Below are 16,580 nucleotides of genomic sequence, written 5' to 3'. Positions count from 1 at the left end.
ATAGCAAGAGTGGTGTGATATGTCAAAGGGCTGACCAGTGACCCCATCACGTGGTATTTGTACATCATGGCAGAGTATGGATTTTACTTTTAGAGCATTAGAAGTTGTTGATGGAAAATCAAAACTGTAAAAGATCCATCTGGCCCCTGTGTCATTTAGGTTAGAGATGGCTATAGGCTTGGACTATTTTGGTGGCATGAGAGGCAGAGAGAAGCAAGTAGATTAGTCATCTGTTATAAAGGTAGAAAGCTCTGCTTTTTAACATGGAATGGATGTGGGAGACAAAAGGAGATTGTGATGGTTAATTTTATGTCAACTTTGCTGGGTTATGGCATCAGGTTGCTTGGTCAAACACTGGCCTAGATGTTGCTGTGAAGGTATTTTGTAAACGTGATTAACATTTATAATCAGCTGACTGAAGAAAAGGCAATTACTCTCCATATTGGGGTGGGCCTCATCCAATAAGGTGAGGACCTTAAGAGCAGGGAATATGGTTTCCAGAAGAAGAAATTCTGCCTCAAGACTACACTCTCTACTTCTTTTTGAGTTTCCATCCTGATGCTTCCCCTATGGATTTCAGACTCAAGACTTCAACAGCAAATCTTACTGGAATTTCCAAGCCTCCCAGCCTATCAAATAGAGATATCAAGTGGGCATCTAGATCAGACCATTACCATTCACTTGCTCAAAACCCACCACAGGCTTCTCATCTCATTTAGAATAAAATCTAAAGCTCTTGAAATGGTCTACAAGGTCTAGTTCTGGCCTTTGCTTACTTTCCTGATCCCATCTTCCTCCTTTCTTCCCCTCACTCACTCTGCTCCAGGCACACTTGTATTCTGGCCCTTTATGCTTCAGAACCTTTGCACTTACTGTTCCTTATGCCTCAAAAATATCTTTCCATAGATCTTTGCTTGTTCTTGGCGCCAACTCTATTCAGGTCTCTGATGTTATTGTGACTTCCCAGAGATTTTTTTCCTTGACCACTCTATCTAAAATGGTGTTCTCCTTAACTTTAACACTTTTTTCCTGTATCCTGTTAATTTTTCTCTTTAGCAATTTTTGCCTCTAGCACAAATAAATATTTTACTTGTTTATTGTGTATATGCCTGCAGAGACTTTGTCATGTTCACCACTGATGATACCTGGCACATTGTGGGCATTCAATAACTCAATAAATATTTACCTGAATGAATATGGGAGTCAAAGTACAAAGGCATGGGCAAGACTAGAATATATGTTTAGGATCCATTAGCAAATAGATGGTATGTGCAACTCCTACAGTGGCTGAGGTGATTCAGGAGAAGTATATGGGGTGAGAAAAGAAGAGAGCCCAAGACTTAATGCTGAGGGACTCCCACATTTAGAGATTGGGTTGAGGAGGTGGAGGGGGAGTCAAAACCAATGGAAAGTGAGAGGTGACAATCAGAGAAGACTAGATTATATGGAAGGAGACCAGAGGAGCAAGAAGACTTGATTTCAAAAAGAGAATGCTTCTTGCTTGCTCTTTTCTCCAACAAAGGGAAGTTATTATTCAACAATTGCATTATTGCTGAAAGTTAATTTATTTGAGTAACTAAAACATTAAGACTATTGATTATAAGTTGAAAGTATTAAACTAATTATTAATATAATATCAGATATCATAATTACACTAATTTCATTCAAGCTCTTTTTCCCATTATTGTTTATCAGTAGATCTATTTATCAAATACTTCATCCTTAAATTTTTCCATAAGTTAATTATTTTTCCACTCCCAGCCCTTTTCTCTTTATATAGGTATCATCATATAGTTGTAATATAAAGCTGGATTGGGGGTGGGGTGTAGATAGGCAAAATCAAGGTAACACCAGAATAGCTCATTTTTTTTTCTTTCTTCTTTTTAAAATCTCTCTCTTTCTTTATTCTCAGTTTCTTGCTGTTATCCAGATAATTAATAAAAATCAACCACACAAAGCCAGGTCCGTTCCTGTTCTCTCGTGCCCAGACCATCTCCCTGATTGGGAGAACGGGCCTGGGGTGGGAGGCAGGGAGTGGCTAATGTCACAGGGAGGAGATGAAAAGTGGCCCAGAAAGGGGAAGCCTTCAAAGAAAGAGAAATAAACTAAAAGCCCTCCTGTCACCTCCAGCCAGGGTTCAGTTTGGTTCTCCAACTCCCAGGAAACAGAAATGAGTGCAGCACCTGCTGTCTGCCTCTTCCCCTTGTGTCTGGTCAGAATGGTACAGCAGGGCTGCAGGGTGCTGGGTGGGCCCAGGACCACTGAAGAACTGTACCTTGGGGACAGGAAGAAGCAGAGAAATGTGGAGACCAAACTGGCTGTGTGCATCCAGGTGCGTGTGCAACCTTGTGCATCTGGGTAAGGGCAGGGATGAGACCTCTGAGTTTGAAAAGTCCTGCCCCCACTGGCGGGGGAATTTCCACTGGGAGGGAAGTTGAAGGTACTGAGGAGACTGTTCCCAGGAGGTGCCTGGGAGGACTGTTCCAGAAGGAGTTGGCAGTATCAGCTTTTAGCCACTGGGTGAGGAATCTTCCTGGTAAACGGATGAGTCCATTGACACAATGGATGAGTCCATTGGCCAATGTAGGGCACAGGGGGAAACAAGACCACAAAGAAAGAGTGTCCACTGGGGATGGTAAGGAGTGCTCCCCACCCTCGTATAGGCTGAGCCACTCTAGATGGGGGCAGGCAACTGTTCCACAGACAAGATGACAGGAAGTCAGAGTGGAGACTGCACCGAGGCCAGAGTTCACAGGGGGTGGGGGTGGAAGGGGCAGGGGTGGCGCTGTATCCACATTCACTTCGGAATTTGAAGATTCCAAAGAGGAGAACAGGTGAGCAGAGGGGAAAGAGGAAGAGGGCTCTGCCCACTTCAGGGCCCACTGGTTGGCAGATGTAGGGAGAACGGTGGGGGTGGATTAAGGGGAGCTCAGAGTTCCGCTACACCTAGGCCCCCAGGCATCTTCAGATAGCTAGCTGCCTCCGCGGCGGGAAAACCGTGAGCACCAGACTGTACGCCAGAGCTGGGACTTCATCTGGTGTCAGCCCTTCTGTGGCACCGGAGGCAGCACCCGCACGTGAAGCGGCGCTCCTTGCAGGAGTCTTGGTAGGAGGACATGACTCCGGGGACAATGGGAACTTGCGCATGGACCACAAGGTGGAAGGTGCCACGTTTCAAGGGCAGCTTGGAGCCGTTGTGGTTTCTCGTTCCTTCAGGGAAGACCCAGACATGCACATCCTGGGTGAGAGGGGTCTGGGCGACCACAGCATGACCTTGATCGCACCCCACAGTGACGTCGCCAGGCAGCCAACAGGCCCGCGAGGCACAGCGGGCCCACAGCAGCTCGCGCTTGGCCGTAGGGCCAGTGGCCGGGCAGGACGTCCAGCAATCTCACAGGTCCAGGGAGCTCCGATGCTTGGAGACGATGAGGTAGCGCTGTGAGGGAGGGGCGTGGTGGGCCCCTCGCACCTCCACCCGGGAGGAGCAGCATCAGACGCAAGAGCTTCATGTTCTCTACGTTGCGTCCCACGGCACACCCGGGGATGGCGAGCACTGCCAGGGAGAGGATCCAGCCGTTGCAGAAGGCCATCTAGAAGCAGTACTGGGCGCTGGGGCTACAGAACCACAGGGCGGGCAGCAGGGAGAGTAGCAGCAGCTCCGTCCATGCCCCTCGCTACAGCTCCATTCTGACCACCTCGGTGGGGTGGGGGCACCTGGGGGGCCGGCCCCTCCCAGCCAGGCTGCAGCAGCGGTGGTGGTGGCTGGTTGTGTTCGCCTCAATTGGGGTGTCAGTGCCAAGAAGGCAACAGGATTTGGGGGTGTCCTATCCCCAGCCACTGGAGGGGAGGTGGGGCTGGGAGGCTGGGTCCATAGCAGTAGGAATAGTGGGGGGTTGCCTCCCAGTTCCCTCCCTCCCTTCCTTCCTGCTGTCTCTCTCGAAGGGCTGGGGCTGCTGCTGCCGCTATCCCCCCTCCCCTCTCTACCGCCTGTCGGTTTCCGCTGAGAACAGTTCATTTAACACTTGGAGATGGACTATTAAAGGAAATAGTATTATTTGTCCTTGATTCCTTACATACCAGTATCCAGAAAGTTATAGCCACTGTACTAAGAGATCATTTAAGTTGCTTGAAAATTAGAGGGATGGATATTAATATTTGATTTACTCAACTAACAGATTTAAGAAGACAACTTTTCAAATGGGTATTACTTAAGTCTAATTTTGATGTGATTTCCCAAAATATCATTAGATAATTAATTTGACTTCTTTGTTGATGCTACCAAATAATTTTCTTGTTTTCGAAGTACAAGGCTCTATTTAAAAAGTTTGGCTAAATGCACATTTTCATAGTTGATGTTATCTGTTCTCCGATATCCTGATCTATTTCATTATTTAGAAATGTATTTGAAGCTGAAGTTCACCTTGGCCACTGGCAAAATGCATATTATTTGCTTCTCGCAGAAGAAACTGTTCTTTCCGTTTAGGTATCATGTAGTGTTTCAACACCATTATCTTGGGCAATATAGAAAATACTATACTCCCTGCCATTATGGCAAATTATATACAATTAAAGAAGGCGGCTTTTCCTTGAAGTTTTTTCTTACTGGTCCATGTATAGTTTATAATTCATATGGAACACTTTCATGTCAGGTAAGATTCTAAAGGCATTTTTGAAAATTAGCTTTAAGATATTAGCAACATGGTTTCTCTGTAATTATTGTTTCTGATACAAGTAGGATAAAATGTTCTGAATTTGTTCTTCATATTAATTTCATTTTGAATATGTAAGGTATAAAGTCTTAAAATCTAGAGTTTTATCACCATCCATGGAGACCATTCTCTCTCTTTCTCTTCCTCCCTCTTTCTTTTCCTTCCTCTTTTTTCCTTTTTTTCTTCTGTTTCACAGATATTTAAAGCGGCATATAAAGATGGAAGTAAAAGGGTTAAAAATTAAACTAATAAATGTGAGGCAAAGGAAAGAGTAAAGCGTAGAAAAGTAAAATGGAACTAGGAGTGAGATTAATGGTCTAAATTTTAGCCACAAAAATCTAACAGACTTTCTAGAGGTAGCCTGTGAATGTGACTCTAAGGCTTCTTACGGGCGACATGAGAAAGGAAACAAGATTTTCATAGGAAAAAATAAACTAGTCACATAGGATTATCACCATTATTCATGACGGTGAGAACAGAAAGATTTTTCTACGATTGATTCCCATAGGAGCGATACTGTGTAGTGTAATAAACAAAGCCCTCAACAATATTTTAAATAATTAACATAATAATGATTCTCATATGGGTTTATGGCATTCACCCAAAGTATGACTCAGTAAAAATAATTCTGGTCCATAGGGGATGGAGGAGTGCTCAGGATATGATGTGATCAAACATTTCAAAATTTCATTCAAATGTGTACACTGGGTCAAATGCAAAATGTATTTCTTACTGTGAGTTCAGACAAAGGATTTAAAAAACCAGACAGTGAGGCAATTCTCATAAACTATCTTTCTTGCCTAATTTTTTTGGGAAGATATTGCTTGGAAATAACTCTGCTACATTCCTTGGCAAGTACCCTGAGAACTGCAATTCCAAGTTCACTCATTAGCTGGGGGACTGTGTGGGGAAGCAGAGGTGAGGGAGGAGGAATATGGGGAGAGAAGTGTTGAGATACACTTGAAAAAACAGAGGCCACTGAGAAGCCCTTCATACTACAACATGATGGCGAGCCAAGAAAGTATCCACCAGTAGGCCCAAGAGTCTCTCTGGAAAGAAAAGAAAAGCCTACATAACTAAAGGAACAACTTAGTATGGAGTCTCAGCTATAACCCAGTTAAAAGCTGGAAGTCATCCATCCAAAGCAATAATTTTGGCCTTTCTTTCAGATGACAAGTATACTGCAGGTCCAGAGATAAATAAGTTGACTGCAGAATTGTGATAAAAATCATGTTGTTTACAACCAGGAGAATAACCTATAAAAGAGTACACTTTCATTCCACAAGTTAAGCCTCCCTGATGCTAAAGATTATTTAAACACTTTAGAATCTGATTAGGTTTCACCAACTACAATTAGAAAATTCAACTAATTTCACTCTTATAAGCTTCAAAAGTAATTCCTTACTTGTTGAAGTGCCACAATTAACAATATTTCAGAAAATATGACTTCATACATAATAATTTCTACATTCCATTGCCTTATAATTAAACCCAAGAGGAATCACATAAGGGGAGTTTATATCAGCATATCTTGTAAGACCTTTGTCTTCTTTTTTCAAAATATATACTTGGGTATCTTTTCACTGTCCAGTGACTTATCTTACCATCTGTAAAGTCCCTAAGGTCAGAGACCATGTTCTACACTTTTTAAAAGAGAGTGAATTTATTGAAGGATAATTTACACATGGCAAAATGTATCCTTTTGGTGTGTATAGTTTTAAAGAATTTTTACATATGTATTTATGTAAGTAACCACCAATGAACTCAAAGCATAGAATTTTTTCACCATACCATAACATTTCCTCATGTCCCCGTGTAGTCTTTTTTTTTAAAAGATTTATTTACTTATTTATTTACTTTTTATTTCCCTCCCTTCTCCCCAGTTGTCTGCTCTCTGTGTCCATTCGCTGTATGTTCTTCTGTGTCTGCTTGCATTCTTGTCAGCAGCACCAGGAATTTGTGTCTCTTTTTGTTGTGTCATCTTGCTGCTTCAGCTCTCCATGTGTGCGGCACCACTCCTGGGCAAGCTGCACTTTTTTCACACTGGGCAGCTCTCCTTATGGGGTGCACTCCCTGTGTGTGGGCCCCCCTACACGGGTGACACCCCTTTGTGGCATGGCACTCCCTGAGCACATTAGCGCTGCGTATGGGGCAGCTCGTCACATGGGTCGTCAGGAGGCCCTGGGTTTGAACCCTGGACCTCTCATGTGGTAGGCGGATGTTCTATCCATTGAGTCAAATCCACTTCCCCCTTTGTAGTCTTCGCCTGCTCCCAGTTCTTAGCAATCAAATGAATTATTTTTGGTTCACATAGTTTTGCCTTTTCCAGAATTTCATTTAAATCGAGTCATACAGTATGGAGCTTTTTGAGTCCATCTTCTGTTACTTGGCTTAATGCTTTCGAGAGTTATCCCTGGTATTGCATCTATCAGTAGTTTGCATCTGTATTGGGAAAATTTTTACTGCGATTGTTCAAACATGAAAGTGAAAAATCATGCAGGAAGCTTTGTTAATCAGCAAACCAATTCCTTTGATCAGCACTCTTCATGTGTCTGAGGAGTGATGAGATCTAGAACAGTGGGCACATTGGGAATATTTTGTAACAAATAAGAACAAATAGGGTGCATTCTGGGAAGTATTGTGGTCCTCCCTGGGAAGACTGGCCGCTTTCTCAGGAATTGATGCATAGACCTTGGAATGTACTGCCCAGAGAGTGTTCTATTCCTTCCTGAGGAGGCTGGCCACTTCCTCGGGAACTGATGCAGTACTCACAAGTTGGCATCAATAGTACTGAGTTCACTGATTATGAGCGCAATAAAAGGGATAGTCCCTGATCAGACCAGTTGAAGTCCCACTCTGGGAGAGGGTGCTCTGCACAGGCATTGCTTTCAATCAAGACTCTGGTACTGGCTGCTGATTCGGGGCTTCCCAGCCCTGAGCTAGATGTTGGTGCGTTTGTATGTAAGACTGTTCTATTTTTCTGTCATTCTGTGACTCCGATCAATATTGATTTAATCTTTTGACTGGTTATGTTATTCTTGTTTCTCAGTCTAATTGTCAGGATTGATTTATTAAACTGCTTATGCATATATATGTGTGTGTGTATTGCATTCAATCAGGACTTTGGCCAGAGGTGGGTCAGGTATGTCGGTGTGTTCCCCCGGTTTGGTGAGCTTGTGAATGTATGTATGCATATCGTGAGGGATTGGGATATAGCAGTTGGTCCCCTGTATATAGACAATCCTTCACTTATTTTGTATTCTTTCAATTAACAAATGTTCACTAACTATATATATTGCATCCAGTCAGGACTCTGGCCAGATGTGGGCCAGTTATGCTGGTGTATTCCCTGGTTTGGTGGGCTTATATCTATAGTATATATATTGTAAAGGTTATGATGTAGCAGTTGGATCCCTTTCATAGACACTCCTTTGCTTATTTTGTATTCTTCCAATTATTAACAGAAATTTAATAAAATAAATAAATATATGTCTGGGTTGCTGTTTTATGCTTGAGTTAATTGAGTTGCTATATCAATCTCTCTCTCTTTATATATATGGCAAAGCATTTTATCTAGCGGAACAGTATCTTTTTATTCCTGAGTTATATTCCATTATATGCAACTTGTTTGTCCATTCAGCAGTTGATGAACATTTGTGTTATTTACAGTTTTTAATGATAAAAACTAAAGCTGTTATCAAGGTTCATGGGCAGGTCTTTGTGTAGGCATATATTTACATTTCTCTTCTGTAAATGGCTAGGGGAGAAATTGCTGGGTCATATGGTAAACATGTGCTTAGCTTTATAAGAGCAAGGTCTGCTTGACTACAGGCATCCCCGTTATTTTTGAGAAAGGATCCATGTTGGTATGGGTGAAGCTAGACACAAATCAGCCATTAATCTCCATGCATTTATTACCAAAAACCAGGAAAATTGATGAATTTACCTTCTTTTTTTCTTAGAGAAGTTGTAGGTTACAGAAAAACTATGCATAAAATAGAGTTCCCACATAACCCCCCCTCCCATTATTAATATCTTGAATTAGTTTGTTACATTAGTTACAATTGATGAAAGAATATTATCGTAATTGTGCTATTAACTATAGTCCATAGTTCCATTAGGGTTTCCTGCTTGTGTTGTACTGTACTACAGCTTTTTAAAATCTTTTATTCTAGTAACATATATACAACCTAAATTTTCCCCTTTTAACCACATTCAAATACATATTTCAGTGTTAACTTCATTTCAATGTAGCATTGCCATTACTACCACCCATTACCAAAACTTTTCCATCACCCCAACAGAAACTGCACAATTTGAGCATTAATCCCCCAATTCCCTACTGTTACCCTGGCCCCTGTAACCTAAATTTTAGTTTTTGGCTATGAATTTGTTTATTCTAATGAGTTTGCCTTCTTCCTTAGTTACATTTGTTTACTCTCTGAATTAGCTGCCAGTGAACAGTGAAATGGCTCAACGGCAGCAAAAGACAAATTGAAGAAGCAACTAAAGTTCTGCTCAACCCATAAGAATCCAGAGAAATACAGATTAACTATGCTTAAAAACCATGCAGAGTGCTTGCTTTTACCATTTTTTAAAATTTTGAATAATATTTTAAAAGAAGCTAGCTTTAAATTAAAGGAATAGATTTTACATGCCAGTGACACAAAAGTGATCTAAATTATTTCTTCTACAAATACAAATAAAAATCGATCTTCACAATTATTGTGCTTGGTTTTAGCCACTTGAACAGAAATAAGTTAGCAAATGCTGTCAAACTGAAATGCTGCTTGATCTTCAAGTGTCTCCATGCCAGCAGTATTGGTATAAATGAGAAATCAGCCTTTATATGAAATTTACATTTAATTAAAGACATTCTGTCTGATTATCTGATGTGTTTTTCCTTTTGGTTTTATATCTGTAAGATCTCAATTAATTATTTTGACTAATGCTCAAAATTCCATCACTATAAGGAAAAGCTGTTCTTTGTACTATACTGTTTAGATTAATTCTTCCAGCTGAGTCACTTGTCAGAAGCCATTTGGAGGAAGTGTTGTTCACTGTAGGAATTAGAATTCATAAATGCAAAGATTATGTGAATGATAATTAGCTTTATTATGCTTCAATAGTCAATGTGTATAGGGCTTACTCACACAGCTAGTTCTCCTGGGGTGTTTAACTTCTTGAAATAATGATGTGCTTTTCAAACAGTGCACTGAATGTGCCCTGTGGACTATGTACTTATTTTTGGTCGTGAGTAATTAAAAGATATATACCAAAGTCATGGAAGAAGAAGTCAACTCATACTTGGAATTGTGGTGGAAGAAAATATTAAATTATAACATACTCTGTCACCAAATGGTATTTAGTCAGGCCAGCAATGGGTCATTAAAGCCTAGGCTTAGAGTATTGGGTAATTTAGATACACAGCCATCTTTCTCCTTCGGAGGTCTTGTACATAGTAGGACTATTGGTAGGTTAGGTGGATACTCAGAAGCCTATTGGAATGTACACAGCGAGACTGCCTCTTGTAGTTGCTGACTGGTTGATGCTTGAATTTCACTTTTTCACATTTCTGTATTATTTTCTGAGGATTTCATTTCTTTAAAAAACTGTGAAGAATAACACTGTCTTTTACATTTGTCTTTTAAAGCATAGTGGAAAGAAGGGCTGAAGAATAATATTGTTAGTTAGGACCCAGGGAAACTGTGGGAGAAGGCAAAATATCATAGTTTGAGAAAACACAATTCTTTCCCTAGAACCCAAATGAGCAGGCTTTTCCCTGGAAACATAAATTACTGTGCCAGCCCACCCACTTAGGGGAGGATAACATTTTGGGAAAAAATTAAGCGATGCATTTGAATCAGATTAATTCTTTGATGCCTGTTAGGTATCAAGTAAATATAGGTTGGAGCCAGACATGTAAATTTGGAAGATGCTTAAATCTTCAGGACTGAATTAGATCACCTAGGTAGAGAGGAGAGAAAAGGGATTAAAAAAACCTCTGGAAAAAGTGATGGGAATCCTTATATATAAACTAGTGAGGGTAGAAGGAAAACCAGAAGTGAAGAAATGGAGATGTAGTGTAATGTTGGCCCAGTGAAGTTTGTTTGCTTATTTCCTATATTTTAAAAACTAACACTAGGGAAATTTCAGGTGGATGAGAACAGTCCAGTACAAATGGAGAATTGATGATATGGAAAAGGAGGTGTTACTGCCAGAGTTAAGCCCTTGAAAAGGTGAGGGAGATGGGATCCAGAAAAGCAAGTATGACATATGATAGGAGGAGAGATACATTCTCTATTTTAAGAGGAGGGAAGGAGTAGAAAGTGGGTGCTGTGGCAGGGAGGTTTACAGATTTGGTGATGGGAAGATGGGTGAGTTCCTGTAAGATGGCTCATTTTTTCTCCATGAAACATGAAGTGAGGTCATCACATGGTGAGAACGGGGAAAAATTGAGGGGCAGGGAAAATGTATAAAATAATTACCTTGGAGAGTAGCAAACAATGGAGAAGAAGTGAGATTGCTGGTGTTCTGAGGGTCTATTTGCAGTTGGTGATCATGAAGTTGGTCAACTTGTTAAATGTCATCAACCAGGGCTTTTTCCTTACTCTGGTGGTTATATTTAGGGAGTGATGAGCAAAGATGTGCTGATAAATAGTGAGAAAATGGAGGTCTTAATAAAGTTCATGAAATTTTGTCAGTGAGGGTATTGAACAAATGAGCTGGAAAGATTGAACGTGGTGATCAGAGAATAAAACAGCTGAAATTGAGATTTCTATGGTGGAGCAATACCTGATGATGAAGCATAGGGCCTAGGATATAACCATGGAGTGGAGTAGAGCCAAGAACATTAGAGACGGTGTTAGTAAGAAATTGAGAGGCCTATGCATTGGCTGATAATCCCATGAATGTTGAAGTCATTGAGAATGATGACAGTAGTTTCTTTGGGAAGGAAGACTATGCATAAAGGAAGAGGAGATGACAGAGACTTTAGTAGATGACTGTAAAGAGGAGGAAAGTAAGGGAATATGGCAAGGGAGCATGAAAGTATGAACCCCTTCCCCTGAATGGACCTCCTCTTTTTCACCAGAAGGATATCTGCCCCACCCACTGAGAAATAAATTCTGGCCCTCCTTGTTTGCCTCTCCCATCTTTTCTGGTATCACTGTTCTGAATACTACCCATATTCAGTCACAATGGCCTTCTTTCAGTTCCTTGACGAGGATGAACTAACTCTTCTATCCAAGGGCCTTGGCACATGATATTTCCTGTGCCTTAAATTCTTTTATATTAATGGTCTCTTCTCAGCCTGGGTTTAGATACCTTTTCTCAGATGCCTTCCCTTCCCTCACCTCTCATTTTAAGGTGTTCCCTCTCATAATACCTTGCTTCTGTTCTTTGCGGTACTTATGAAAAATTGAAAGTAAGTATTCAGTAATTAGTTTGCTTGTTTATTATGTTAGCTCTAAGAAAATAGGACTTTTTCACTATTGTGTTTCCAGAAGCTGGTAGAGTGCCCTGAAAATGGTAAGTAGCACAGCAGAACAGTTTGGCATAGAGGTTATGTGTGAAAGCTCCAGATTTAGAATGTTGGAGTTCAATTCCCAGCTCTACCAAAACTGTTTATGTGATCTTGGAAAAATTAATTAACCATTCTCTGCCCTTATCCTCTTCTATCCCAGTATATAAAATAGGGAAAGTGGTAATATTTATCGCCTAGAGTAGATGTGAGTATTAGAAATAACATGCAATAGCAATGCCTAATGGAGTAGATGCTCAATAATTGTTTGCTAAAGAATGCACTATAGATTCACTGATGCAACTTTCTATTGTATGTTTTTTCCTCTCTATTTTTTTTAAATGTTATATTCAAAAAATATAAGAGGTCCCCATATACTGATTAGTTATAGAAAAGCTCCTTTAATCATACAACCATATAATCTCTAGCAATTAGTCATCAAACTTCTCTGGTTTCAGCTTAACTATAAAATGAGGGAACTGGGTATTGTGATTTCTATGGATTTTTATAGTTCTAAAAACTTCAATTATATGACTATAAATAATTGTTTTTCTCCTTGAATTGGTCAGAAAAGTAATCATCCTCAATTTCTTAAAGTAGTAATATGTGTGTATGTGCTTTTTTAAAACTTTATTTTTTATAGGAGTTGGAGGATCACATAGGAAGCTGTTTTTGAATTATAAATCGCAATGCTTGTCCTCATCCCCTGCTTCTGATTGTGGCATGTGGGAAGGGGGATTGTAATTTAAAAATCTCCCCAGCTAAATCAAATATCTTCCTCTAGCTTCTTTCTAATGATCATTTCCACTACTTGTCCAATTTATAATTTCTGTTTTAACAGATACTGTAAAAGAAAAGATGCTTAGCATTAGTGCATTCATATAGGCCAAACATACCAGCTTTTATTTTTGGGCAATTTAATGGCTAAGATCAAGTGCATACACAATTATACCATTTATTCCCCCATCAAATTATTACTGTTGGTGTTTCAAAAATGATTCTATCCACAGCACTGTGAAACTACATCTCTATTCCTTAATACTCCTGTATCAAGTAGCATTTTATTGTTACAAATCTCTAAAAAAGTACACTTTAATAATGCTATGAGAGGATTTTAGTCACTTGAATTCTATCGTATGCTATGTCAGTGGAATTCTATTTAGATTTTGAAAGGCATCATCTCTCTGAAGTTTGTTGGAAACAATTTCCAATGAACAGTATCATAAAAAGATTCAGATTTCAAGCATGAAATTTTGAATAAACATTTTATTCTCTTTTTTGTCTTATCTGCCTCAGCTCTTCTTTTACTTACTCCCAAAGCAAGACAAGGAAAGGTGCAGGCAGATTCACAGGAGATTCGGGATTTGTGTCAATGTGTGGGATGCTTAACCTTAGTAACCAGCAATTGCAAGTATTGGTGGCTTGAAAATCCTGAGATGAATTTCAGCTGCTTCAATTATTGGAGCTGATTTGTTAGCTTCGATGTTAACCACTGACCTGGCTCACTTCGTGGAACTTCACCTGCCTTGAATAGATATCCCCGAGGCTCTTGCTCTCTGCAGTTGCAGCCAGGGAATTTTCTAACAGCTTTAGAAGGACTACTTAAAACATAAAGAGAAATTCAATAAAAACTCTGAAATCTAGTCTTTTTTTTTTTTTTTAAAGATTTATTTTTATTTATTTAATTCCCCTCCCCTCCCCCCGTTGTCTGTTTTCTGTGTCTTTTTGCTGCGTCTTGTTTCTTTGTCTGCTTCTGTTTTCGTCAGCAGACGGGAAGTGTGGGCGGCGCCATTCCTTGGCAGGCTGCTCCCTCCTTCGCGCTGGGCGGCTCTCCTTATGGGTGCACTCCTTGCGCGTTGGGCTCCCCTAACGCGGGGGACACCCCTGTGTGGCACGGCACTCCTTGCGCGCATCAGCACTGCGCATGGGCCAGCTCCACACAGATCAAGGAGGCCCGGGGCTTGAACCGCAGGCCTCCCATGTGGTAGACACATGCCCTAACCACTGGGCCAAAGTCCGTTTCCCTGAAATCTAGTCTTACTTGTACTTCATTTTCCTTCCTGTAGTCTTAAAATTTTCAGGTATTAGTAATTTTATTGTGTAAACTTTCCATTTCAGTCAGCACATTGTCCAAAGAGGTTTTCCAGGGAAACGGACTTGGCCCAGTGGTTAGGGCGTCCGTCTACCACATGGGAGGTCCGCGGTTCAAGCCCCGGGCCTCCTTGACCCGTGTGGAGCTGGCCCATGCGCAGTGCTGATGTGCGGGAGGAGTGCGGTGCCACGCAGGTTGTCCCCCGTGTAGGGGAGCCCCACGCGCAAGAAGTGTGCCCCGTAAGGAGAGCCGCCCAGGGTGAAAGAAAGTGCAGCCTGCCCAAAATGGCACCGCCCACACTTCCCGTGCAGCTGATGACAACAGAAGCGGACAAAGAAACAAGATGCAGCAAATAGACACAGAGAACAGACAAGGGGGGTGGGAGGGTGCGATTAAAATAAATCTTAAAAAAAAAAAAAAGAGGTTTTCCAGATCCTTTCCAATTTATGTCTGCTAAAGCTTGCTCCTGTATTGCAAGGAATTTGGAAAGGAAAACCTCTTTTTAGATTGAGGACTATTTTTGCAAATTCATTTACATTTGCTGTTTGCAAATGCAACTGAAGCTCTAATCACCTGATGAGCCAAATATTCTCCTAACAAAAAACCTCCCAATATTTCTGATGATATCACTGAGCATTTGAAGTATAATAGATTCTATGAAACTTCTAATGGAAAAAACCGTACAGTTTGTCCATTCCTTAGTACTGAGAAACTCGGGCAGTTTACTTTATGCAGGCTTAGTAAGAATACTTCAGAGGAGAACTTTATAAAAAAATAAAGATCTAGTTCTTGGATGACACCAGGTAAGCTTGTACTCATCCTTGTGCCTATTGCAGGAATGTAAAATCTTAATGCCCTTCAGCTCCAAAGCACAGAAACATGAGGGATTTGCTTCTTCATTCCAGATATCCTTTCTTAACAAGTTTCTTTCCCCCCTAATATATACCTTCTAGTGAGGACGGGATAGGAGCATACAAGCATGAAACAAGCATGTACCTTCCAGAAACTCCAGAAATAGTTTTCACTTTTGAGTGTAAATTTTAAGCATGCTTTGATTCAATTCCATAATATTTAACATATACCTACCATGTCCAAGGCTTTGTGAGGGATGAGCATGAATAAGACAAAGATCTGATCATCTGGGATTTCACAGTCTAACGGGGGTAGATCGTGGATACATGGAAAGGGACTCGGGGTTCTTGAGAAGCTTCTTGGGCTGAGCTTGGAAGGTGACCCTGGCAAGAGACATTCTGAATTACTTTCTTTTAAATATTACATATCCTTAGAAATACATTGACTTTACCATTTAATCATTCCCTAACTCATTGATCTCCTGATTGAGTACTCCTGAGGTCCAGATACTGGACCTCTCACGGATTTATCCAATATTTGTTCATTCACTCAATATTATTTGAGCACCTACTACATACCAATCATTGGTCAAGATCCTTGCCCCACTATCTCAAGATTGTCAGCCATAGGACACTCTTTCTGGTTATGGAGTCCAATTTAAACTTTTTAATTCTCCCAGTAATTCATAACCAAGCATTTCTCTTCTTTTGACTCCTGACTATAAATTTTCCAATTTTAAATTTAATTAATGTAATAGTTTGGGAAAAAAAGGAGTGAACTCTAATAGTATATTCTGTTTCATACTATCAAGTCTCACACTGACCTTCAGTTTTGACCCTTATTCCTGCAAGTGTGGTCTGCAGACCAGCAACCTGAGTCACCTGGGAGCTTGTTAGAAATGCAGTCTTGGCCCCACCCCATACCTTGGACTTACTGAATCAGAATTTGCATTTTAAGGAGAGAATAGGAGATTTATTTGTACATTAAAATTGGAGAAGCACATTGCCTCTCATACTTCAGGATCTATATGAATTCATCTGAAGATTTTATTAATATGCAGATTTTAATTGCATAGGTGGGAGAGAAGCCTGAGATGCTGCAGTTGTAACAAGCTCCCAAGTGATACCTATGCGGTGGGTTGAGGTTGCTGGACCAGGTCTTGAGCAATCAGGATGTAGTGAAATGTTTCCCAAGTTTCCCTGATAATAAATATTACCCTGGGAACCTGTTCAAAATACAAAAACCCAGGCAGGTTGCCAGAACCACTGGATCAGAATGTTTGGAGAATGATCTGGGGTAAGTTTTGATTTTTAGTTTAGTTTTTTTTTTTTTTTTTAATACTGCCAGTGAGTCTTATAAGTTTGGGAAACTCTTCTAGGCCAGTCCACATATTTTGCATTGTCAC

General features: G+C 40.6%; 1 pseudogene; it reads right to left on the bottom strand.

Moving 5' to 3' along the window:
• Nucleotides 1–2,964: 2,964 nt before the first annotated feature.
• Nucleotides 2,965–16,580, bottom strand: part of LOC101438271 (1-acyl-sn-glycerol-3-phosphate acyltransferase alpha pseudogene) — a 46,878-nt pseudogene continuing 33,262 nt past the window's right edge.

This window comes from Dasypus novemcinctus, chromosome 11, assembly GCF_030445035.2.
Source record: "Dasypus novemcinctus isolate mDasNov1 chromosome 11, mDasNov1.1.hap2, whole genome shotgun sequence".
Lineage (NCBI taxonomy): Eukaryota > Metazoa > Chordata > Mammalia > Cingulata > Dasypodidae > Dasypus > Dasypus novemcinctus.
Note: the sequence above shows the minus strand (reverse complement) of the source record. Positions and strands in the feature narration are given on the sequence as shown.